Source organism: Schistocerca nitens, chromosome 4 (assembly GCF_023898315.1).
Source record: "Schistocerca nitens isolate TAMUIC-IGC-003100 chromosome 4, iqSchNite1.1, whole genome shotgun sequence".
Classification (NCBI taxonomy): domain Eukaryota; kingdom Metazoa; phylum Arthropoda; class Insecta; order Orthoptera; family Acrididae; genus Schistocerca; species Schistocerca nitens.
The window spans coordinates 650,326,123-650,352,500 of NC_064617.1; the positions used below are offsets into that span (position 1 = coordinate 650,326,123).

The window sequence follows — 26,378 nt, forward strand, 5'->3', positions numbered from 1 at the left end:
TACCGGAACCCAGCACTGGTACGAAGTATGTAGTTACTCATCATTACACAGCGAAGTACAGCTTCAAAAATCTCTAAGAATCATATGTTTGTAACGTAGCTTATATGAAGTTCGCCTTATGCCCGTTGGATAATTTCAACTCCATCAAATCTACTGACGGTGTAGTCATTACGGTACCATTGGCCTTGCCGCAGTGGTAACACCGGTTTCCGTCCGTTAAGGGTTTTCGGGCTTGGCTATCACTTGGATGGGTGACCCTCCAGCTCTGCTGAGCTCTGTTGACAAGCAGGGAGCAGTCACCCCATGTGAGGCCAATTGAGGAGCTACTTGACTGAGAAGTAGCGGCTCTGGTCACGAAAACTGACAACGGCGGGGAGAGCGATGTGCTGACCACATGCTTCTCCTTATCCGCATCCAGTGACTCCTATTGGCTAAGGATGACACTGCGGTCGGTCGATTCCGTGGGGTCTTCCTAGGCGTATTCGGACAGAGACAAAGTTACTACGGTAATTAGTTTTCTCTGTGCAGGTTTTCACATACAACACATTTAGACGGTGATTTCGAGGTACAAGGTATAATTTACCTTATCAGATACATCACCGACAGGTTTCAGTATGGTGCTCTCTGAAAGCAGAAGCTAGTTGTGGTGTTAAATCAACGATATTATCTGAATCATATAATGGTGCATTAATGAAAGAAACGGCAGGTAACAGATCATGTTCACTTTTCAAGACTGTCGTTAGGCTGTGCGCGCATGGTCAAACTAGAAACTAAATGCAGCAGTCTATATCGAAGTGTCATAAAAGATGAGTGTGACAGAAATACGTCTGATTGTTGTTCGTTATTTTTTATTTTTGTTTGTAGAATGAGACTCCTTTAAACTCTGAACGATCTTGGAACAGGACAAGCAAAGTTGTTGCCAAGTATAACATACAGAAAGCACGGTGATCGACTGTCGACTCTTAATAGCATTCTTCGATGAGGTTCGTTTGCACTTGTTTTTGCTTGCGAATATTTGAAATCAGTCTCCAGGTAATCGGTCGTATCTCCATAAATCAAACGATTACCACCAAAACCGTAACACCGTTGATTGCCTAGTTCGGTTTCTTAAAATGTGAAAGTCGAATGTTAAATGCCTGTAATAGTGGACTATATGGCGTACATGTTACAGCGATAGCTGGAGGCTGACGCTTTCGTTATTAACATGATATGGCTACCTTCAATCGTAGCCGATTATAAACTCATGATATAAAGAGGGGGAGGGAGTATGGAATATGAAATGGTGTAACAGTCCCAACGCCCAAAGTTTAAAAGAAAGACTAAGATCTCAGGGCACAAACACATAAACGATCGACAGTTGTAGCAGAACGCCGCAGTTTAACAGGAGAAAGAAAGAAAAATCGGCGAAAAGTTCCTAAATGTGTGAAGCCTGTTGTGAGGGAAAGTGCTGATCAGCATCACACCCACAAATTAAAATATTCCATTTTGCAGACTATTAGCGCAATTATAACAAAAGACTGCAGATACTAATGTGCAGCATTACGTCCAGACAGTTAGCGTCATACACCAAAGCTGTAAATATCTACAGATACATTGAGAAAGTTTCTTCTTGTGTCTGACAGCGAACATCATTCATGAATTCATGTTATGGGTCACATTAACGCTATCCAGCATCGGGGAGGAGTTTATTTTTATTCTCCACAATTATGACACTGCTGTCATAATAAGTAGTAGAAATTACATTTGAATACACCAAAGCCTGTGCTAACCTTTCCATCTCAGAGGAGCGGTTACACCAACATCTGAAAACATTATAACCTCTTCTTTCCTGTAGATTCTAGTGTCTATGGCTCTTTCTACCACGACGGAACTTATTTCCTAACATCTTAACAGATGTTCTAACTACCTATTCATTTTACTGTAGAGTGTTTTCCACACAGATTCTTCGAAAAATTTCCCCATTCATTATCAGCACCTTTTAATTTTCGCATCAGTGTCTAACGCCACGCCTGAAATGCTTCGATTCCCTTAATTTCCTGTTCCTCGTGATATAAATTTGTGGAAATGAAAAGCTGTAGTTCTGAAGTCTGACCAGGTCCTCGGTTCTTTCTCAGCATAAAACTGCACACACGAGTTTCTTTCCTCATTAACTGAGGGAATGAATACACAAAAGGACATAACTAATTGGCTCAATACAACTCCTGGGATAACATTCTGAGATTTAGATACTATTATGACGTCAACAAGTTTGTTTTATATAATTCCAAAAGAGGTTGTTGGCGTAAATTCCATGACAGGCCATAGCCATCGTGTTTTCGGTTACGAAACAGTTATGTGTTTTAGGATGGCGCACAACGAATTGTATTATTATACATTCTGACGCCGTGTAGGCAGTCCTCGCTGGAAGTCTCCGTGGACTGGACTCGATTTTTTCCATGTTTCAAAACCCTATAGTGTACTTAAGATTTGTAATGGCAAATGGTAAAATGTAGCATCTCATTAAACAATTTGTTATTTTATCATAAATGAAGGTTTGGATATGTATACTCAATTAGTTTCTTAGTTCCTCAGACTTTTCTTTTCTTTGCTGATGAGACATTACGCATTTGGCATGACTTTCATAAATGGAAATGCAGTATAAAGAACAGCTACAACCTGCGTTACAGACCGTATCCTAAAACTTCTACTATCTTTATATATCCAGAGATCGTTGACGTTTGGGGCAACGTTGTTCTTTCCGAACTATGAGGAAAGGAAAGAATCTTATACCTGAAGAGGTTGAGACTAATCGCAAGCAGCTAATTATACAAACCGACTCGTTCACTGCATTATCTACGGAGATGCATGCGAACAGGTTTGTATATCATTCGGTTGAGCGTATCGTAATTTTATTCCACAATTCGTTTGATCTGCGCCACGAAAAATTTATGATGTCAGATCGGTTAAGGGGCATTTGGCAAAATTGTGGATGCGTTATTTCAGTGTGTTGCCAGTGTTCCACAAACGGACCATACGTTCTACTATTGTAGGGGTACCAGTAATGCTTTGCAGGATTCAGACACGTCAGACTACAGCAACGATAAAGAAGTGGATCTATTTTCACGCTGTCCAGATATTTATGTACTATACCTCCTCCTTCGTTTTAGGTTTCCGTGCCTCCGGTACCCCTCGCTTTGTTGTCCGTCTGCCTGCCTGCCTGTCTGTCTGTCCAAATGTTAAGTCACCTTTTCCTCAGAAACGAGAACAGGTGTCAAATTCAACTTTATGTCAGGTACTAAGGTCTACGGTGTACTAAGATCTAATGTCCCTTGGCACTGGAAAACGGTCAAACAAGGCATAGTGTTGACGTTATGCCGGCCGGAGTGGCCGTGCGGTTCTAGGTGCTACAGTCTGGAACCACGCGACCGCTACGGTCGCAGGTTCGAAACCTGCCTCGGGCATGGATGTGTGTGATGTCCTTAGGTTAGTTAGGTTTATTTAGTTCTAAGTTCTAGGCGACTGATGACCTCAGAAGATAAGTCACTTAGTTCTCAGAGCCATTTGAACCATTTTGTTGACGTTATTATTAATCGCCGCTTACACAGTTTGTTCAGTATGATCTCCAGAGACGCTGGCTATAAGCTGTACAGCGCCTGATTTACATTTGGTAGCCAAAATTGGAACTAATTCTTTTCAGCGTAAACCGATTCCGCATCAAAGCATTACAATGTCTACCAGATTTTTACTGCCATACGATAATTACAGCCCACACTGAACCTCTCTGAGTTACTTGCACTCAATTACAACCACCCAGTAGCACAATGACAATGGATTTAAGCGAAACCTAAAACCATCGACATCGTTATTTTCGCGATTTACTAAGAAGTACAGAAAAACAGTGTGGTGTACAAATGTCTTTAATCCTAAATTACTGTCCTCACAAAATTTACGACTGCAGTATGGGTATGAAACAGGGCTTTATGTACTTAATTTGGCATGAACGCACCACCGGTGATCTAATAATTGTAAATACCTCATGCATAACTGTACATTATGACTTCCTTTGAATAAAATGTGGAGTAGGAAACTTTACGATGGTTTAGTAGCAATTTAGCATTTGCCCCCTTTAGTGTTCTAGTGTTACGATATCAAACGCAGCGTAATCTGCTAATAAAGGGTATACTTAATAATAATATACTGCAATGTATTATGGGCATTTACTCCCTTCACGCCAGAAACAGTATCTTTGAAGTTGTAATTCCTTGATATACTCTTCACATTGGCATTGATGCCGTGTTCCTTGATTTCTCGAAGGTGACTGATACAGTTCCACTCTTTCGTCCACCGAACATCGGTCCGGATTTGTAATTGTGTACACGACTATGGCGCTAATTGAACTTAACACATCGCTGTTAACGGAACATGATCGATGTAAAAGTAATTTTAGGAGTAGCTCGAAGAAGTGCTCTAGGAACGTCACGGATTACAGTACATATGTGTACATGACGTAGTGGATAATGTCGGAAGCTTCATAAAGCTTATGTTGTCGAGCGTTACAAGATGGTATAGCAGCCCCAGAATTTCAGGGAGGTTGCCTAGTGCGGGGAATAGTCTTCAATGTAAATAAATGCAAAGTATTGTGCATAAATAGGCGACGAAATCCACTACGGTAAGATTACACAATTAGTGATTAATCAATGGAAAGCATAATCACTGCAAGACATGAAGAAGTATTCCCCCGAAGCGACCTAAAATGGAATAGCGACATACAACAAATTATTTGAAAATCGGGTAACAGGCTGAGATACTCTGGAAGGATCCTTGGGAAGTGTAATTCTCCCACGAACACTTTGCGATCGATTTTTAGGTTGCATGGTAACTACATACAGCGGATTCAATGTTACCTCATTATACACTCCTGGAAATGGAAAAAAGAACACATTGACACCGGTGTGTCAGACCCACCATACTTGCTCCGGACACTGCGAGAGGGCTGTACAAGCAATGATCACACGCACGGCACAGCGGACACACCAGGAACCGCGGTGTTGGCCGTCGAATGGCGCTAGCTGCGCAGCATTTGTGCACCGCCGCCGTCAGTGTCAGCCAGTTTGCCGTGGCATACGGAGCTCCATCGCAGTCTTTAACACTGGTAGCATGCCGCGACAGCGTGGACGTGAACCGTATGTGCAGTTGACGGACTTTGAGCGAGGGCGTATAGTGGGCATGCGGGAGGCCGGGTGGACGTACCGCCGAATTGCTCAACACGTGGGGCGTGAGGTCTCCACAGTACATCGATGTTGTCGCCAGTGGTCGGCGGAAGGTGCACGTGCCCGTCGACCTGGGACCGGACCGCAGCGACGCACGGATGCACGCCAAGACCGTAGGATCCTACGCAGTGCCGTAGGGGACCGCACCGCCACTTCCCAGCAAATTAGGGACACTTTTGCTCCCGGGGTATCGGCGAGGACCATTCGCAACCGTCTCCATGAAGCTGGGCTACGGTCCCGCACACCGTTAGGCCGTCTTCCGCTCACGCCGCAACATCGTGCAGACCGCCTCCAGTGGTGTCGCGACAGGCGTGAATGGAGGGACGAATGGAGACGTGTCGTCTTCAGCGATGAGAGTCGCTTCTGCCTTGGTGCCAATGATGGTCGTATGCGTGTTTGGCGCCGTGCAGGTGAGCGCCACAATCAGGACTGCATACGACCGAGGCACACAGGGCCAACACCCGGCATCATGGTGTGGGGAGCGATCTCCTACACCGGCCGTACACCACTGGTGATCGTCGAGGGGACACTGAATAGTGCACGGTACATCCAAACCGTCATCGAACCCATCGTTCTACCATTCCTAGACCGGCAAGGGAACTTGCTGTTCCAACAGGACAATGCACGTCCGCATGTATCCCGTGCCACCCAACGTGCCCTAGAAGGTGTAAGTCAACTACCCTGGCCAGCAAGATCTCCGGATCTGTCCCCCATTGAGCATGTTTGGGACTGGATGAAGCGTCGTCTCACGCGGTCTGCACGTTCGGTACGAACGCTGGTCCAACTGAGGCGCCAGGTGGAAATGGCATGGCAAGCCGTTCCACAGGACTACATCCAGCATCTCTACGATCGTCTCCATGGGAGAATAGCAGCCTGCATTGCTGCGAAAGGTGGATATACGCTGTACTAGTGCCGACATTGTGCATGCTCTGTTGCCTGTGTCTATGTGCCTGTGGTTCTGTCAGTGTGATCATGTGATGTATCTGACCCCAGGAATGTGTCAATAAAGTTTCCCCTTCCTGGGACAATGAATTCACGGTGTTCTTATTTCAATTTCCAGGAGTGTATTTCCATGTGAACTGCGGATCGTAGTGCCTGCTTATCGGCTTATCGACTAATCCGATAATCACCCCTCGACTCTCGCTGTCGAGACTTGTGTATTAATTTATTCACGTTCGCGAAATACGTCGTTCTGCTCATCAACTCAGATTTATTCATTTTTAATTACTCAGTACTCATGTTGGTGTTCATATTCGCGCTTCCTCATGTTCTGTACGTGGTATCATCGTCCACGACAAAGGAAGCAACCTATTCAGCCACAGAAGTTGGCAATGAAGAGTTCAGCAGCGATCGCTAGGAGAAGACACAGTGTCTGGCGTCGCCCAATCGCTGGACCTTGAAGTAGCACGCCTATGTGGGAAGCGCCACCACAGAGTCACAGAGTGTAAAAGATGCCGCCGATCGCGGTGGAAGAGCCACTGTGATGTTTGTGTTCGTCACGTCGGTCTGACAGGAAACGAGGCCGCTGACGCTGCTGCCAAGATTGCAGTCCTCTAGTTCTTACATTACCTCCGATGATCACTATATTGCTGTCTGTCACCAGGTGGTGTCACCACTGCTCCTCACTTCATGGGAACAAGCTCCGTGCTATTAGGCCTCTCGCAGATGCTTGGACGACCCCTCTCGGCCCTCTCGCCGTGATGAGAACATTCTCGCTAGGTTGCGTATCGGGCACTGGCTTTTTACCCATCGCCATTTGTTAAGTGGTGCTCCCCCACCACTTTGTACTTTGTGTAGGAGAGGGGTAGTAGGAGATGTGCTGTTAGCAAAGGCACTCGTATGGTCGTCTGCTGCCGTAGCGCATGAACGCCAAAGTTCGGTGCACTGTCCTAACGGATATGTTTGTCGTAGGTCGCACATTGATTTCTGCGATAATTTCATGCAGTGTTGCATGTCTCTTAGCACTGACAACTCTACGCAAATGCCGGTGCTCTTGATCGTTACGTGAAGGCCGTCGGCCAGCATGTTTTCTATGATGAGAGGTAATGCTGGGAATCTTATGTTCACTGTACACTCCTGAAACAGTGGCTCTCGAAATATGAATTGAATTCCCTGGCGATTTCCGAAATGGAACGTTCCATGCGTCTAGTTCCAAATACAATTCCACGTTTAAGGTCTGTTAATTCCCGCCGTGCGGCCACCATCACGCTTGAAATCTTTTCAAGTGACTCACTTCGGTACACATGACAGCTCCAGCAATGCACTGCCCTTTTATACCTTGTGCATGCGATACTACAGCGATCTGTAAATGTGCATTAGTTTTGTCAGTTCAGTGTACGATTAAATGAATTGCCATATGTTACCAGGTAGCGTCATCAAGGCTAGTTCTGCCAGTTCTCTTTATGCTATGTAGTTTGTTGATAGTATCCACGACATTTAACCAACATTAAACTGTTCTTGTATTAATTGTACTCTCTGACTTCCTACAATGATTGAATTACAGATCTTCAATTATTTTGATCTCTGATATTGTACGCTTTGGTGACGTTGGGTTAACGGTGTCCATGGTAACATTTTTGATGACGGATCTTATATCACTTGCGGGATTCCAGGCATTAGTGAAGTTAGATGTATTTTATACACCCCTGTGGTATGCTGATGACTCATTTATGAACGATATTCGGCTTTGCTCTGTCCGATGTACTGCTTTGTAAGAACTCACTACCATTTTGATGTACATAACTACACTTCTCTATTTTAGTCTGTGTACACGACATATGTTTTTCGTTTTTGTTGTTTAATCTTACAATGCTGATGGTATACAAGGTGCGTGAGAAAAGTAACAAGACTGACGTCACTGCAAGTGATCTACTTTTGTACTAAGGTAGACCTGTGTGTTCATCCCTTCCAGATTCTCAGTCCGAGTTTCCGTTCCGTACAGCCATCACGTGACTTTTGAGAACTGCACCAGTGAAGTTGTGTTTCTGTTGTGTGTTACGAAAAAGGAGCAGCGGAGTTAGCTATGCCGTCAGGTTTTCTATTAATTTTGGGGAATATGCAAGTACGACCTTCAAGAAGTTGTAACAGATCTACGGGGAAGAGTACTTACAAAGAGCGCAAGCTTTCGCTGCCAGAAATCATTTTTGGAAGGCCGAGAAGACGTTGAAGATGAATCTCGCTCAGAGAGGTCATCAACTTCAAAAACTGACTAAAACTTTGAATGTGTACGTCCTCTTGTGAGATCAGATCGGCGTTTATCAATAAGAATGATAGGTGACCTATTAAATTTAAACAATTCCTCCGTACCTCAAATTTTCACTGTAATTTTGCACTCACGAAAGATTTTGTGCCAAAATGGTATCGGAAACTTTCACAACTGATCAGAAAGACAATCAAAGAAAGGTCGGCGTTGATCTTCTTGAGCGGAAACGTTTCAATAGTGTGTTCACAAGTGATGAATCCTTAGGATTTTTCACAACGATCCTGACAGAAGGCGGCAACGTGTGGAGTGGTGTACTGAGATGTCTCATCGACCGAAAAAAAAAACACGAATGAACAAATCAAAGACCAAAACAATACTGATTCGCTTTTTACAGTAGGGGTACCGTGTATATTGAAATTGTACATCCAGGACAAATTGCCAACCAAATGTGTTACAAAAATGGCTTGGAAAATTTCGCGATAAGGGTGAATCGAATGAGATCGGCCATTGCAGACAATTGAATGTTGCGTCATAATAACGCCCCGTGTCACACGCCCACTTCCATCACGGAATTTTTGACTTCAAAAGCTAGTCCTGAAATTCCATAGTCCCCTATTCACTTGATCTGACAAGGATACATCTCCAGTGGCAGGTACGACATCTGTACGGTGAAGTAGGTTAGTGTCCCAAGTATCTCGTCCTGCAGACATTCATCCTCGTTTGCAAACAATAACGAAAAAATTCAAAATTTTTTTGATATTCTAGGGCTTTAAAAATGCTGATTAGGGTTTAATATGGCTGTAGCGTATGGTTAGAATACGGGACTGACGTTGAAGAGGTTGAGGTTCATATCTAGTTAGGTGCTTCAAAATTTACGTTTAAATACTTTTCTTCAAAAAATTGGTTTAAATGTAACTTTTTAGAATGTCTAATCTTTTGTCACGTCGTTGTAATCATAATTTTTTGATCCTATCATTCTGTTTCCCGTGTGGGGTTGCTAGTCCCCCATCGGGCGCCTCCCCGGGTGGCGGATTGGGGAATGCTCTCCAGATATGGGGGGGTACCGGGGAAATAAAATACCCGGGGTGAACCAAAACTAGCACGGGTAGGGAAGACTCGTTAAGCCATGGTGAAGGCAAATCCCTAGGGGTAGAGTACCCCAAAATCAAGACTCCTGGTCCTCCAGGTTGGGGGTTGTGCAGAGGGCTACCAACCCACTCATGTAAAACAATGGCCGGTCAGGACACTCAAGGTATGCCTCGAAAACAGGACAGAATTTACTGGAACAGAAATTGGCAAAGTTACAAGGATTTCTCTTTTGGTTCGTGGAATGTCAGAAGTCTATACCGCCCAGGAAACGCACAAATACTAATAAACGAACTAGGAAAATACAAGGTACAACTGGTAGCGCTCCAAGAAATAAGATGGCAGGGAACGGGATCAATGAAAATAGGAGACGGGACAATAATGTATGGAGACTGCGGTCAGCGCCATGAATTTGGAACGGGCTTTTACATTCATAAAACAGCAATTGACACAATAAAGGAATTCAAATCAATTAATAACCGAATATCACACATTACAGTTCAGGCTCAGTGGTTTGATATTACATTTATAAATGTTCATGCACCCACAGAAGATAAGGAAGATGACGTGAAAGAAGAATTTTATAGTCAACTGGAACAGACATATAATTCAATAAGTAGACATAACGTAACAATAGTGTTAGGAGACTTTAATGCCAAAGTAGGAAAAGAAGAAATCTACAAACCAACCATTGGGAATTACAGCTTACATGATGAAAGTTCAGAGAATGGTGTGCGACTCATAAACTTTGCAATGGCAAATGGTCTCACATTAAGCAGCACAAAATTCCAACACAAACGCATTCATTTAGGGACATGGATATCACCAGATGGAAAAGTAGTGAACCAGATTCACCATGTCGCCATCCAAAGACGATTTCAAAACAGTATTAAAGACGTTAGAACTTTTAGGGGAGCAGATTGTGAGACAGACCATATGTTAATCATAGCTCAAATGAAAATAAAGCTAAAAAAGAAACAAAGTACAAATAGGGTTGAAATTAAAAGGTACGATGTAGAAAATCTGGCAGAATAAAAAATAAAAGAAAACTTTAGGAAAGAAATAGAAATTAACCTATCGGAATCTAGACTGACACATAGTGACCAGCAAGACGTGGAAAGTAGATGGAGGCACCTCAGAAACAGTATTCAAGATGTAGTTTCAAAACTATAGGTAAAAGAAAACGAACTAACAAAATCTGGTTTAATATAAAGTGCCAAGAAAGAGTACTGGAGAGGCAAAATGCGAGGAAGGCATGGTTACAAGACATGGACAATATTACACTAAAGGAGAGATACTATAAAATCCGCAAGGAAACACAACGAACTCTAAGACAAGAGAAGAGAAAACACTACAACAACATGGTAAGAGAAGCGGAGGATGATTTCAAGCATCACAGAGCAAGGCAGATGTACCAGAATATAAAAAAGTCCTTGGGAAAATTCACTAAAAGGGAACAGTTTATAAAGGACCATAATGGGAAAATACTTACAAACAAGAATGACATACAAGAAACATGGAAGACATACTTTACACAACTGCTCAACTGCAATGATCCACAATATTACTTTACATTTGAAGAACCAGATACAGTTGATATACAAGTCAACACACCATCAGTAAATGAAATAAGACAAACAATAAAGAAATTAAAGAACAACAAGGCCTGTGGGGAAGACCAGGTATATGCTGAGCTTTTAAAAAATGGAGGACCACAATTGGAAATAGAACTACATTCCTTAATTGAAACAATTTGGGAGACAGAAAACATACCGGCCGATTGGAAAACTGCAATTATATGCCCCATCTTTAAGAAGAATGATCCCCTTGTCTGTGATAACTACAGAGGAATTGCCCTACTCGATGTCACGTATAAAATTTTGTCGATGTATATACTACACAGACTGATTCCCATAACCGAAGAACTAATTGGGGACTATCAATGTGGTTTCCGCACTAACAGATCCACTTTGGATCACTTATTCACATTGAGACAAATAAATGAGAAGGCATGGGAATTTAATGTAGATATCCATATTCTATTTATAGACTTCAAGAAGGCCTATGATAGCATACACCGACAGACACTCTTAAACACCATGAAAGAATTTGAAATACAATTAAAATTAATCAAATTAGTTAAAATGTGTTTGGAAGAAACCATACGCAAAGTTAAGACACCTGCAGGAGAGACTGAAAATTTTAAGGTGTACACTGGACTGAGACAAGGGGATGCCATCTCACCTATTCTATTTAATATTATCTTAGAGAAGATTGATAGAGAATTCACCAAAACTAATCCACAAGGGATCCAACTGCAGGGACAGAACATTACTAGACTTGCTTATGCAGATGATGTAGCCTTAATAAGCACTTCAAAAGCTGAATTAGTCAGGATGATGCAAAATTATTACAAAATAGCTGAGAAAGCTGGACTTCATGTGAATGAAGAAAAAACAGAATATCTAGTCATAAGTAAAAAACTCCAAAAGAATACACCACTGACCGTAAATGGTCTCACTTTCAAGTACTTAGGTAGTCTTTTTAGCAGAGACAATAGAGCAGAAATAGAAATAGACGCCCGTCTAGCAGCAGCTAATAGAACTTTTTACAGCTGTATCAAAATTTTATGGATGAGATCACTTAGTACTGAATTCAAAATCCGTTTTTATCAGTCAACTATTGTACCAGTAGCATTATATGGATGTGAAGCTATTACATTCAGGAAAAAAGATGAAGAAAAACTGTTGATATTTGAAAGAAAAATACTAAGAAAAATATTTGAACCAATCTTCGATGAAAATGTCATGGAGTGGAGGATAAGGAAAAATGAAGAACTACGGGAGTTGTACAAACATAGTACCATTGTGGAAATGTTAAAGAAGAGAAGACTGAACTGGGCTGGTCATGTAGCAAGGATGCCGGAGAACAGACTACCCAAAATAGCATCCACTAAGAAATTCGAAGGAAAGAGAAGAAGAGGAAGACCTCGAATTAGGTGGATGGAGAATATCCGGGAAGATGCAGCTAGGATGGGCATCAACTCTGATTGGACAACAATTTCCCTGGATAGAAATAATTGGAAGAGGCTCGTAGAGCAGGTGTATGGTCGATAAGGCCTTAGCCACGTGTAAAGTAAAGTAAAGTAAAGTATCATTCTGTTTCCATTTGGGATCTTTGTTCACATGATTTTAGTTGTTTTTATTCATCTCTAACAATATCTACCACTCCGTCTACAGGCCACAAATGGCCCATCGGGCCATCCGACCGCCGTGTCATCCTCAGGGGAGGATGCGGACAGTAGGGCGTGGGTTCAGCACACCGCTCTCCCGGTCGTCATGATGGTATTCTTGACCGAAGCCGCTACTATTCGGTCAAGTGGCTCCTCAAATGGCATGACGAGCGTTAGTGTACCCCGAAAAACGGCAACAGCGCATGGCGGCCCGGATGGTCACCCATCCAAGTGCCGACCACGCCCGACAGCGCTTAACTTCGGTGATCTCACGGGAACCGATGTAACCACTGTGGCCAGGCCGTTGCCTAACAACATCTACACATCAGTTAAAAAACGAAGGACGAATTAATTTATTTATGTTGGCTGTTCAGTGGTGTCAAAAATGTGATTTTCCTTATGTAGAAAATGTACTTTTTGTATGGTAATCCTCGCACAAACATTGAAAATAGAAATTCTTGTTCCACTAAGGACCAATATAAACTACAGAAGGGATTATAAATAAATGAGCAAAATGAAGAATAGAAATAATGAATGCAATAACATGGAAGAACATGTAAGACGATCATACAGAAGAATTTAAATCGAAATTAATACAAAAACAATCATTAAAATCACACGCACGAGGATTCCAAATGAAGAAGAAAGGTATGAAGTAAGAACAGGAGTAAGTGTAAAGGCCAATACGATGATTAAAATGTCGCAGAAAGCGGTAGGAGTTTTTTTAAAAAAAGCTACATTTGAATTAAATAAGTGAATAAAAATAATTTTCAGTCACTTCAGTAAGAATTTACAAATAAAAAGAATTCTAAAAAACCTGCTGTGATTTGAACCTCCATCATAAGGATGTCAGTTTCGTATGCTAACCACTATATTACCACAGCACCGTCCTTTAGTAGGCAATTGTAACGCTCTAGAAGGTCACTCGAAGTTACGAAACTTTTTTCATCGATTAGTCGCAAACGAGGGCCAACCAAGCTGAATGGACGCTTGGCGTGATACCTGGGACCATAACCTGCATCATCGTATAGTTGGTTTCTAAAACTCGATCCCACCCCTGGGGACTTCTCTTGTGAGTTCTTGTTACTGTTTTGTTCCAGAAATTGAAAAATGTCTCGAGATGTCATTTTGGGGCTCTGGAGAACATTCAAAAGAATCTGACCGACGTGTTAAAGGCCCTACCAATTGAAGCCTTCCAGCGCTGCTACCGTAACTAGAAACAACGTCGCCGTTGTGTGGTTGCCGAAGTGAACTACTTCGAAGGTGACGATGTTGTTGTTTGAAAAGAAGTACTTTGGTACATAAAAAACCGGCCTCATTACTTTTCTCATACACCTAATAAAAACCGAAACCGATCAAGAATAGAGTTGTACGTGTGAAACTGACAACTATAAAAATGATTTTCTTCGGATGTTTTTAAAGGCAGCTTTCGAGCGACAGTGTTGTATGCATTCCATGTAACCAGCGTTTGATATTACATTGAAATTAGCTCCGTGAACAGCCTATGGCTTAACAGCAGAGGCGCAGATGTCGGTTAGTGGGTCATAGACTTGGCTCCCGCTGTCGGTCCGGCCCAAGGCTTCGCGTGCCTCCCTGCTCGCGGCCGGCACGCGCTGAGGCGAGCCACAGGTGCCTGCCTGCCTGCCTGCTGGCTGCGTCCGCCAAGGCGATCGATGCCGGCGTGGGGCGGCCGTGACGGATACGGACTCGCGTCTGCCTCCGCGATAGCTGTTACGCCTCCGCCCGTTACTCGATCTGCTTCCGCCGCACCACGTCCCTCGCTGAACTGCCTTCCTTCTAACCCTACTCCCCACTCCCTCCCTCAACCAGTGATAATAGGCCTTGATGACTTGCCGTATGGACAGTGTGCATCGAGTGTTCAGGCACCTTCGATCTAGTTATAAAATCGTTCGATGTATCGCATTTCTAAAAGTCGTTCTGAATCCAGAATGGTCTTGCAAGCATCGTTAATATAATTTTTTTTGAAAAAAAAAAAAGGCTCATAGCACGCAGAAAACTTTTCTTCGAAACACTGCGTCGGCAATTTGCGGGTCAATGTCACTGCTTCTATATTCGCTATTCAGCTATCGATATGATTACATCACACTGATAATTTAGCTGGTCGTCTGAAATTGAAACCGGGACCGATAAATTTCGAAACATATTTCACTAAGCTCTGAATCACGTGATATATATATATATATATATATATATATATATATATATATATATATATATATATATATATATATATATATATATATATGGTGTTACAAGAAGGTAAGGCCAAACTTTCAGGAAACATTCCTCACACACAAAGAAAGAAAGTATGTTATGTGGACATGTGTCCGGAAACACTTTCCATGTTAGAGCTCATTTTATTACTTCTGCTCAAATCACATTAATCATGGAATGGAAACACACAGCAACAGAACGTACCAGCTTGACTTCAAACACTTTGTTACAGGAAATGTTCAAAATGTCCTCCGTTTGCGAGGATACATGCATCCATCCTCCGTCGCAATGAATCCCCGAAACGCTGATGCAGCCCTGTAGAATGGCGTATTGTATCACAGCCGTCCACAATACAAGCACGAAGAGTCTCTACGTTTGGTACCGGAGTTGCGTAGACAAGAGCTTTCAAATGCCCCCATAAATGAAAGTCAAGAGGGTTGATGTCAGGAGAGCGTGGAGGCCATGGAATTGGCACGCCTCTACCAATCCATCGGTCACCGAATCTGTTGTTGAGAAGCGTACGAACACTTCGTCTGAAATGTGCAGGAGCTCCATCGCGCATGAACCACATGTTGTGTCGTACTTGTAAAGGCACATGTTCTAGCAGCACAGGTAGAGTATCCGGTATGAAATCATGATAACGTTCTCCATTGAGCGTAACACCCTATATATATATATATATATATATATATATATATATATATATATATATATATATATATACACACTCCTGGAAATTGAAATAAGAACACCGTGAATTCATTGTCCCAGGAAGGGGAAACTTTATTGACACATTCCTGGGGTCAGATACATCACATGATCACACTGACAGAACCACAGGCACATAGACACAGGCAACAGAGCATGCACAATGTCGGCACTAGCACAGTGTATATCCACCTTTCGCAGCAATGCAGGCTGCTATTCTCCCATGCCGGCCGCGGTGGTCTCGCGGTTCAAGGCGCTCAGTCCGGAACCGCGCGACTGCTACGGTCGCAAGTTCGAATCCTGCCTCGGGCATGGATGTGTGTGATGTCCTTAGGTTAGTTAGGTTTAATTAGTTCTAAGTTCTAGGGGACTGATGACCTAAGATGTTAAGTCCCATAGTGCTCAGAGAAATTTGAACCATTTTATTCTCCCATGGAGACGATCGTAGAGATGCTGGATGTAGTCCTGTGGAACGGTTTGCCATGCCATTTCCACCTGGCGCCTCAGTTGGACCAGCGTTCGTGATGGACGTGCAGACCGCGTGAGACGACGCTTCATCCAGTCCCAAACATGCTCAATGGGGGACAGATCCGGAGATCTTGCTGGCCAGGGTAGTTGACTTACACCTTCTAGAGCACGTTGGGTGGCACGGGGTACATGCGGACGTGCATTGTCCTGTTGGAACAGCAAGTTCCCTTGCCGGTCTAGGAATGGTAGAACGATGGGTTCGATGACGGTTTGGATGTACCGTGCACTATTCAGTGTCCCCTCGACGATCACCAGTGGTGTACGGCCAGTGTAGGAGATCGCTCCCCACACCATGATGCCGGGTGTTGGCCCTGTGTGCCTCGGTCGTATGCAGTCCTGATTTTGGCGCTCACCTGCACGGCGCCAAACACGCATACGACCATCATTGGCACCAAGGCAGAAGCGACTCTCATCGCTGAAGACGACACGTCTCCATTCGTCCCTCCATTCACGCCTGTCGCGACACCACTGGAGGCGGGCTGCACGATGTTGGGGCGTGAGCGGAATACGGCCTAACGGTGTGCGGGACCGTAGCCCAGCTTCATGGAGACGGTTGCGAATGGTCCTCGCCGATACCCCAGGAGCAACAGTGTCCCTAATTTGCTGGGAAGTGGCGGTGCGGTCCCCTACGGCACTGCGTAGGATCCTACGGTCTTGGCGTGCATCGGTGCGTCGCTGCGGTCCGGTCCCAGGTCGACGGGCACGTGCACCTTCCGCCGACCACTGGCGACAACATCGATGTACTGTGGAGACCTCACGCCCCACGTGTTGAGCAATTCGGCGGTACGTCCACCCGGCCTCCCGCATGCCCACTATACGCCCTCGCTCAAAGTCCGTCAACTGCACATACGGTTCACGTCCACGCTGTCGCGGCATGCTACCAGTGTTAAAGACTGCGATGGAGCTCCGTATGCCACGGCAAACTGGCTGACACTGACGGCGGCGGTGCACAAATGCAGCGCAGCTAGCGCCATTCGACGGCCAACACCGCGGTTCCTTGTGTCCGCTGTGCCGTGCGTGTGATCATTGCTTGTACAGCCGTCTCGCAGTGTCCGGAGCAAGTATGGTGGGTCTGACACACCGGTGTCAATGTGTTCTTTTTCCATTTCCAGGAGTATATATATATATATAGGGTGAGTCACCTAACATTACCGCTGGATATATTTCGTAAACCACATCAAATACTGACGAATCGATTTCACAGACCAAACGTGAGGAGAGGGGCTAGTGTAATTGGTTAATACAAACCATAAAAAATTCACGGAAGTATGTTTTTTAACACAAACCTACGTTTTTTAAAGTGGAACCCCGTTGGTTTTGTTAGCACATCTCAACATATAAACAAATACGTAATCAGTGCCGTTTGTTGCATTGTAAAATGTTAATTACATCCGGAGATATTGTAACCTAAAGTTGACCCTTGAGTACCTCTCCTCCGCTGTTCGATCGTGTGTATCGGAGAGCACCGAATTACGTAGGGATTCAAAGGGAACGGTGATGGACCTTAGGTACAGAAGAGACTGGAACAGCACATTACGTCCACATGCTAACACCTTTTTATAGGTCTTTTTCACTGAAGCACATGTACATTACCATGAGGGGTGAGGTACACGTACACGCGTGGCTTCCGTTTTCCGTGGTGGCCATCATTTGCTGTACACAATTGCAATCTCTGGCGTAATGAATGTCGTACACGCCGCAGTACATTTGGTGTAATGTCGCCGCAGTCTGCCACAATACGTCGTTTCATATCCTCTGGGGTTGTAGGCACATCACGGTACACATTCTCCTTTAAGGTACCCCTATATATACACTCCTGGAAATTGAAATAAGAACACCGTGAATTCATTGTCCCAGGAAGGGGAAACTTTATTGACACATTCCTGGGGTCAGATACATCACATGATCACACTGACAGAACCACAGGCACATAGACACAGGCAACAGAGCATGCACAATGTCGGCACTAGTACAGTGTATATCCACCTTTCGCAGCAATGCAGGCTGCGGTCCCGTGATTTAGAGCTTAGTAAAAGCGGTTTCGAAATTTATCGGTCCAGGTTTCACTTTCAGACGACCAGCTAAATTATCACTGTGCTGTAATCATTTCGATAGCTGAATAGCGAGTATAGAAGTAGGGACATTGACCCGCAAATTGCCGAATACCTATGGTTGGCCCACTAGATGGCGCTGCCATAGGCCAAACGATTATCAACAGCGATTTTTCTTTTAATATGACCCCCCAGTTTTTTATTACATATTCGTGTTGTACGTAAAGAAATATGAGTGTTTTAGTTGGACCACTTTTTTCGCTTTGTGATACATGCCGCTGTAATAGTCACAACTTTAGACGAACAGTTGGTAACAGGTAGGTTTTTGTAAATTAAAATACTGAACGTAGGTACCTTTGAACATTTTGTTTCGGTTTTTCTAATGTGATACATGTACCTTTGTGAACTTATCATTTCTGAGAACGCATGCTATTACAGCGTGATTAATGCAATAAATGCTCAAAATTATGTCGGCCAACCTCAATGCATTTGGCAATACGTGTAACGACATTCCTCTCACAAGCGAGTAGTTCGCCTTCCGTAATGTTCGCACATGCATTGACAATGCGCTGACGCATGTTGTCAGGCGTTGTCGGTGGATCACGATACAAATATCCTTCAACTTTCCCCACAGAAAGAAATCCGGGGACGTCAGATCCGGTGAACGTGCGGGCCATGGTATGGTGCTTCGACGACCAATCCACCTGTCATGAAATATGCGATTCAATACCGCTTCAATCCCACGCGAGCTATGTGCCGGACATCCATCATGTTGGAAGTACATCGCGGTTCTGTCATGGAGTGAAACATCTTGTAGTAACATCGTTAGAACATTACGTACGAAATCAGCATACACTGCACCATTTAGATTGCCATGGATAAAATGGGGGCCAATTATCCTTCCTCCCATAATGCCGCTCCATACATTAACCCGCCAAGGTCGCTGATGTTCCACTTGTCGCAGCCATCGTGGATTTTCCGTTGCCCAATAGTGCATATTATGCCGGTTTACATTGCCGCTGTTGGTGAATGACGCTTCGTCGCTAAATAGATCGCGTGCAGAAAATCTGTCATCGTCCCGTAATTTCTATTGTGCCCAGTGCAATCGATGTTGATGAGCATTCTAAACACCGACGTTTTTGAGATTCCCGATTCTCGCGCAATTTGTCTGCTACTGATGTGCGGATTAGCCGCGACAGCAGCCAAAACACGTACTTGGGCATCATCATTTGTTGCAGGTCGTGGTTGACGTTTAACATGCGGCTGAACACTTCCTGTTTCTTTAAATTACGTAACTATCCGGCGAACGGTCCGGACACTTGGATGATGTCGTCTGGGAGACCGAGCAGCATACATAGCACAAGCCCGTTGGGTATTTTGATCACAATACCCCTACATCAACACGACAATGACCCTTTCCGCAATTGGTAAACGGCCCATTTTAATACGGGTAATATATCACGAAGCAAATACCGTCCGCACTGGCGGAATGTTACGTGATACCACGTACTTATACGTTTGTGACTATTACAGCGCCATCGATCACAAAGCGAAAAAAGTGGTCCAACTAAAACAGTCATATTTCTTTACGTACTACACGAATATGTAATAAAAATGGGAATTCCTATTTTTAAAAAACGTAATTGATATCCGGTGGACCTATGGCAGCCCCATCTAGCGGGCCAACCATAGCGCTATCTGGTTTCCCCCCTCAAGCTAGACGGGTATCGTTCTTTGTAGTTTTTTCGTTTGATGCTTACTTCGTGAAATATTTGGACCGGTCACTATAAATAGAATACATATATATGCTCGTCTACAGGCACTATCACTTTGATTTCCTGTATATGTATCCATGCAAATTATGAAAACGAATTTACGTACGTATGTATGCAGGTATGTTCCACTGGACTGATTTTAACCAAATGCGGCACACACATCACTTACTGTCTGCAAAGGATCACTCGGGGAGTAAGATTCACCCACTTACGAAAGGCGTTAGGGTGGGGGTGGAAAAACAGTGCATCGTGCGACACAAAATGCCCGTACCTTACTCATCCTGTATTTGAGAATAAGAGCACTGAGAAACATACGAAAAATTTTCCACACAATTTCAAATCTTTACGAAACTTCCCATCGCTGACGACGCCCACAAAATTATGAAAGGAAAAAAAACCTTATCGGTTACTACATTTTCCCCGTCCATGCATTAAAACTGTCACATCAAGTATGACGTTTTAATTTATTACTTCTTCATTACTAACTGTATTCACAACACTTTTGGCAGACAGTATCCCAACATGCCGCTGAATGTACCTACAAAAATATAGCACTGTATAACACATAGTTCAGGATATATGACGTCAAATACTAACCCGCCAGGGTTCGGAGAGCGCTAACGCGCTGCTTCCTGAACTCGGGTAGGCCCGCCGGCCCCGGATAGAATCCGCCTGGCTGATTAATGACGACGGCCGGTGTGCCGGCCCGCCTGGATGTCGTTTTTAGGCGGTTTGCCACATCCTACTAGGTGACTACCGGGCTGGTCCCCACGTCCCCCCTCAGTTACACGACTCGCAGACATTTGCAACACAATCTCACTATTTCACGATTTACACTACACACAGACAGATGGGGTACACTACTTCCGTCCTCGGGGGTATGAGGTGGTGGCAGGAAGGGCATCCGGCCACCACTTAAAATAAACCATGCCAATTCCGTACTTAACTCTGCTGACCCTGCACACAATGCGGGATAAAGGCAGTAGCAAATGAAAGAAAGAAAAGAATATGATATCAAATACTGAGATACGTAAAGAACTGCCAAATCATGTATGACGTTTTCTTTTATTACTTCTTTGTTACTAGCTCTGTTCGTAACTTGTTTCGCTGGCAGCACCCATAGATGATGCTGAATGTACCTAGAAAAGTATATCGTTGTATGACACTTAGTTAGGAAATAAGACATCATAAACAGTGAGATACCTGAGGAAGAACCCAATTAAATACGACGTATTTTTACTTCTTTACTAGCAAATCTATTCGCAGCACGTTTCGCGCACAGTCGACACGTATACCACAGGATCTACCTGCAAAATTATATCACTGTACAGCACCTAGTTCAGGTGATACCTTATAAACTTCAAGTTGCCTGAAAATAAAATGCGGGGCGAATTTCGCTAGGCATACTGGTGATATACCGGGTGATCAAAAAGTCAGTATAAATATGAAAACTTAATAAACCACACAAAAATGTAGATAGAGAGTTAAAAATTGACACATATGCTTGGAATGCCATGGGGTTTTGTTAGAACCACCCCATATTGCTAGACGCGTGAAAGATCTCTTGCGCGCGTCGTTTGGTGATGATGGTGTGCTCAGCCGCCACTTTCGTCATGCTTGGCCTCCCAGGTCCCCAGACCTCAGTCCGTGCGGTTATTGGCTTTGGGTTTACCTGAAGTCGCAAGTGTATCGTGATCGACCGACATCTCTAGGTATGCCGAAAGACATCATCCGACGCCAATGCCTCACCGTAACTCCGGACATGCTTTACACTGCTGTTCAGAACATTATTCCTCGACTACAGCTATTGTTGAGGAATGATGGTGGACATACTGAGCATTTCCTGTAAAGAAGATCACTTTGCTTTGTCTTACTTTGTTATGCTAATTATTGCTATTCTGATCAGATGAAGCGCCATCTGTCGAACATTTGTTGAACTTTTATATTATTTTGGTTCTGATAAAACCCCATGTCATTCCAAGCATGAGTGTCAGTTTGTACCTGTCTATCTACATTATTCCGTGATTTATTCAGTTTTCAAATTTATACACAGGGTGTTTCAAAAATGACCGGTATATTTGAAACGGCAATAAAAACTAAACGAGCAGCGATAGAAATACACCGTTTGTTGCAATATGCTTGGGACAACAGTACATTTTCAGGCGGACAAACTTTCAAAATTACAGTAGTTACAATTTTCAACAACAGATGGCGCTGCAAGTGATGTGAAAGATATAGAAGACAACGCAGTCTGTGGGTGCGCCATTCTGTACATCGTCTTTCTGCTGTAAGCGTGTGCTGTTCACAACGTGCAAGTGTGCTGTAGACAACATGGTTTATTCCTTAGAACAGAGGATTTTTCTGGTGTTGGAATTCCACCGCCTAGAACACAGTGTTGTTGCAACACGACGAAGTTTTCAACGGAGGTTTAATGTAACCAAAGGACCGAAAAGCGATACAATAAAGGATCTGTTTGAAAAATTTCAACGGACTGGGAACGTGACGGATGAACGTGCTGGAAAGGTAGGGCGACCGCTTACGGCAACCACAGAGGGCAACGCGCAGCTAGTGCAGCAGGTGATCCAACAGCGGCCTCGGGTTTCCGTTCGCCGTGTTGCAGCTGCGGTCCAAATGATGCCAACGTCCACGTATCGTCTCATGCGCCAGAGTTTACACCTCTATCCATACAAAATTCAAACGCGGCAACCCCTCAGCGCCGCTACCATTGCTGCACGAGAGACATTCGCTAACGATATAGTGCACAGGATTGATGACGGCGATATGAATGTGGGCAGCATTTGGTTTACTGACGAAGCTTATTTTTACCTGGACGGCTTCGTCAATAAACAGAACTGGCGCATATGGGGAACCGAAAAGTCCCATGTTGCAGTCCCATCGTCCCTGCATCCTCAAAAAGTACTGGTCTGGGCCGCCATTTCTTCCAAAGGAATCATTGGCCCTTTTTTCAGATCCGAAACGATTACTGCATCACGCTATCTGGACATTCTTCGTGAATTTGTGGCGGTACAAACTGCCTTAGACGACACTGCGAACACCTCGTGGTTTATGCAAGATGGTGCCCGGCCACATCGCACGGCCGACGTCTTTAATTTCCTGAACGAATATTTCGATGATAGTGTGATTGCATTGGGCTATCCTAAACATACAGGAGGCGGCGTGGATTGGCCTCCCTATTCGCCAGACATGAACCCCTGTGACTTCTTTCTGTGGGGACACTTGAAAGACCAGGTGTACCGCCAGAATCCAGAAACAATTGAACAGCTGAAGCAGTACATCTCATCTGCATGTGAAGCCATTCCGCCAGACACGTTTTCAAAGGTTTCGGGTAATTTCATTCAGAGACTACGCCATATTATTGCTACGCATGGTGGATATGTGGAAAATATCGTACTATAGAGTTTCCCAGACCGCAGCGCCATCTGTTGTTGAAAATTGTAACTACTGTAATTTCGAAAGTTTGTCTGCCTGAAAATGTACTGTTGTCCCAAGCATATTGCAACAAACGGTGTATTTCTATCGCTGCTCGTTTAGTTTTTATTGCCTTTTCAAATATACCGGTCATTTTTGAAACACCCTTTCTGTATATGTATCCATGAAAATTATGAAAACGGATCTACGTACGTATGTATACAGGAATGTTTCACATCGCGTCCTAAACCACTGGACCGATTTCAACCAAATGCGGTACACACATCACTTACTGTCTGTAAAGGATCACTGTGGTGTAAGATTTACCCACTTACGGAAAGGGTTAGGGTGGGGGTGGAAAAGCAGTGCATCCCGCGACGCGTAAATGCCCATACATTACCCACCCTGTATTTGAGAGTGAGAGCACTGAGAGACATACGAAAAATTTTCCACACAATTTCAAATCTTTACGAAACTTCCTATCGCTGACGACGGCCACAAAATTATGAAATGAAAATACTTTATCGGTTACTACATTTTCCCTGTTCATGCAATGAAACTGTCACATCAAGCATGACGTTTTAATATATTAGTTCTTTATTACTAACTTTATTCACAACAGTTTTCGCAGACATTATCCCCATATGCCTCTGAATGTACCTACAAAAATATAGCACAGTATGACACATAGTTCAGCGTATATGAGGTCAAATACTGAGATACGTAAAGAACTGCCAAATCATGTATGACGTTTTCATTTATTACTTCTTTACTACTAGCTCTGTTCGTAACATATTTCGCTGGCAGCACCCATAGATGATGCTGAATGTACCTAGAAAAGTATATCGTTGTATGACACATAGTTCAGGAAATAAGACATCATAAACAGTGAATACCTGAGAAAGTATCCCATTAAATACGATGTATTTTCACTTCTTTACTAGTAAATTTACTCGCAGCACATTTCGCGCACAGTCGCCACATATGCCACAGGATCCACCTGCAAAATTATATCACTGTACAGCACATAGATCAGGTGATACCTTATAAACATCAAGCTGCATGAAAATAAAATGGGGGGCGAATTTCGCTAGACGTACTTGTGATATATGTGTGTACAAATACGCATGAAGTATGTAAAATATATGTCAAATCAACAATTAAACGTAGAAGAAACTGTTACAGAAATGCGTATTGAAATACAGAAATATGTAAAGCATAATACGGCGCTGCGATCGGCAACGCCTGTATAAAGACAAGTGTCTTGCACAGTTGTTAGATCGGTTACTACTGTTACAATGGCAGGTTATCCAGATGTAAGTGAGTTTCAACGTGCTGTTATAGTCGGTGCACCAGCGATGGGACACAGTATCTCGGAGGTAGCGATGAAGTGGAGATTTTCCCTTACGACAGTTTGACGAGTGTACCATTAATATCAGGAATTCGGTAAAACATCAAATCTCCGACATCGCTGCGGCCGGAAAGAGACGCTGCAAGAACGGGACCGAAGACGGCTGAGAGAAACCTTCAGCGCGACAGAAGGGCAATCCTTCCGCAAATTGCTGCAGATTACAGTGCTGGACCATCAAAAAGTGTCACCGTGCGAATCATTCAACGAAACATCATCGATATGTGCTTTCGGAGCCGAAGGCCTACTCCTGTACCCTTGATGACTGCACGACACAAAGCTTCATGCCTCGCCTGGGACCGTCAACACCGATATTGGACTCTTGATGACCGGAAACATGTTGTCTGGTGGGCCGAATCTCGTTTCAAATTGTATTGAGCGGATGAGCGGGTATGGCGACAACCTCATGAATCCATGGACACTGCATGTCAACAGAAGACCGTTCAAACTGATGCAGGCTCTGTAATGGTGTCGGGAGGGTGCAGTTGGAGTGTTGTGATTCCTCTAGATAAGACTCTGACAGGTGAAACGTACGTAAGCATCCTGTCTGATCACCTGCATTCCTTCACGTCCGTTGTGCATTTCGGAGGACTTTGGGAATTCCAGCAGGACAATGCGACACCCCACATGTCCAGAAATGCTACAGAGTGGCTCCAGGAACACTCTTCTGAGTTTAAACACTTTCGTGGCCACTGAACTCCCCAGATATGAACATTATTGAGCATGTTTGGGATGCCTTGCAACGTGCTGTTCAGAAGAGATCTCCACCCTCTCGTACTGTTACGGATTTATGGACAGCCCTGCAGAATTCATGGTTTCTGTTCTCTCCAGCACTACTTCAGCCATTAGTCGAGCCCACACCAATTCGTGATGCGGCACTTCTGCGTGCTAACGAGGACCCTACATAATATTTGGCAGGTGCATCAGTTTCTTTGGCTCTTCAGTGTATTTTACAACGTGTAAAAGCAAAGTCACAGGTAGAGAGTCCATCTTAAACTCCAGCAACGATTTTAGTCGAATGCGATACACTTATTAGTTACTATCTGAAAAGAAATTCTGTAGAGGTAAGAAAACCGGCGTCTATTCGCGGTGAGTGTGATAACGTGGAAAGAGAAGAGAGGATGAGGCGATGGACCGACGGCATGAAGGAAAGAGGACATATGAACAGATAAGACGAGGAGGAGGAGATGGAGAGAGAGATGGGGAGTTAGATATGGAATTAGAGGGATGTAGAGGAGATTGACGGGGAGTGAGCAAATGGACAGACAGGGTAGGAGCAGATGGACAGAGAGGGGGAGGAAGAAACAGACAGAAAGAGGGGCAGGAGGTACGTACAAAGAGTGGGGGGGGGGGGGGTGAACAGCTAGAGGGCGGCGAGTGGTGGAGGTCATCACGTCTGCGAGCACTATCACTTGCTACAAGGACCAACACTGATATAAAGCGCACACGAAATTTTAGTCATGCTTCGAACGTCT

General features: G+C 44.0%; 1 protein-coding gene and 1 pseudogene across 1 annotated transcript in view; both read right to left on the reverse strand.

Moving 5' to 3' along the window:
* The window catches only part of LOC126252484 (octopamine receptor beta-1R-like), a 401,200-nt gene that overhangs the window by 331,621 nt on the left and 43,201 nt on the right, over positions 1-26,378 (reverse strand). The window lies entirely within an intron of this gene.
* LOC126254869 (5S ribosomal RNA) lies at positions 12,961-13,078 on the reverse strand (annotated as a pseudogene).